Here is a 1,896-nt window from a genome sequence, read left to right on the forward strand (position 1 = left end):
ACATACATATACACACATACACACATTCACATACACGCTCACTCACACATACATTCACACACTCACACACACGCTCACTCACACATACATACACACACTCACACACACATACACACACATAGAATCACACACACATACACACACAAAGAATCACACACATACACACACATTCACACATACATACACACACATATACACATTCACATACATACTCACACATACATACACATACACACACTCACACATACATACATGCATATACACACACACTCATACATACACACATTCACACACACGCTCACTCACACATACATACACACACACACATGCTCACTCACACATACATACACACACATACACTCATACACTCACACACACATACACACACATAGAATCACACACACATACACACACAAAGAATCACGCACATACACACACATTCACACGTACATACATACACATATACACACTCACACACATACACATACATACGCATATATACACACACACTCACACATACATACACACACATACACACATTCACACACATGCTCACTCACACATACACTTACACACACATAGAATCACACACACACTCACACACTGACACACATAAAATCACGATGGTGTTTGCCACAGTGGGGAAGGAGATAGTTGAGTCATGTGGGTCACACACTTAGTCATGTAGGGGGAACTGGGAAAAAGGCAGCTTGACCCTGTCCCCTCCCGCAGGATGTCGTGGGAGGGCACGCAGGGACATATCCACTCAGATAACAATTTTGTCAGCGCTTCTTCAGAGTAGCTTGATCTTCGCTCCTTTCATTTCCTCTTCCTGTTCTCTGTGGCTGCGAAACTGCAGAAGATCTTAGCATCAGAGAAGAGCACTAGAAAGGCTGCTCCATCTCCACCCGCAGCACAGTGAGACTCCGACACAACGTGTCTGTCATGAACCCAGAAGTGGGCATGGTAGCTGACATTTTGCATATAATTTCAAGGTGTCAGCCACCCCACCTGCAACTCTGGTGTTAAGTTCAATAACCCTTCCCCTGGGGTCTTTGGTTCCAGATGTTGCGGAACCCTTATTAACTAGATGCGGGAAGCAGAGAGGAATGACTTGAGTTGCATCCTCGGATAGGACCACAGCTGCCTTGTGGGTGAAGCACCTCTGCAGCTGTTCATCTCCGCAGGATGGAAACTTGGAGACTTGGTGGTTCCCAAACTTTAGGGAGCATCGGCGCACCACGGAGGTCTTGTCAAGCACAGCACGGGCAGTGCTTCAGCTCAGCTGGAGGTCTGGGGTGAGACAGGATAATGGGTATTTCTACTAAATGGGCTGCTGCTGCTGAAGCCACTGGCCTGTGGGGCACACTGAGAGGAAGCACTCATCCCAGGATCTTAGCTCCGCTTGCCAGCCAGGCATAGGTCTCAGAGCTGATCAGAAGGATGAGTTTGAGAAAGCGTGGTCGGCTGTATGTACCCTGTGCTGAAAGCCCCCATACTGTACTGTACTGAAAGCCCCCGTAGGTTCTTTGCTCGGTGTGGACTCAACCCTTCTTATATGCTTAAATGTTCGCATAAGTGTAATGGGAAGCTATTTGGCATGATGTTGGAGCCCCAGAAACTACAGAGGGGGAAAAATCCTGGGAATGGGAGCATCCCTCATTGCATAGAATGTTCTACCCTTTATTTAGATGTGTGAAGAATTCCCAGCTTGGGCAGTGGATGGGGAGGTTTCCCTCTATCTGCAAGATCCCTGACTGATTTATTTACTGACTTATTTATTTATTTATTTATTTATTTTTAATTTTGTTTATTTATTTATTTATTATTTTTTTAGATATTTTCTTTATTTACATGTAAATTTCTCCATTCCCAGTTTCCCCCCCAAAAAACAAA

The sequence above is a fragment of the Mastomys coucha genome, unplaced genomic scaffold (assembly GCF_008632895.1).
Source record: "Mastomys coucha isolate ucsf_1 unplaced genomic scaffold, UCSF_Mcou_1 pScaffold23, whole genome shotgun sequence".
Lineage (NCBI taxonomy): Eukaryota > Metazoa > Chordata > Mammalia > Rodentia > Muridae > Mastomys > Mastomys coucha.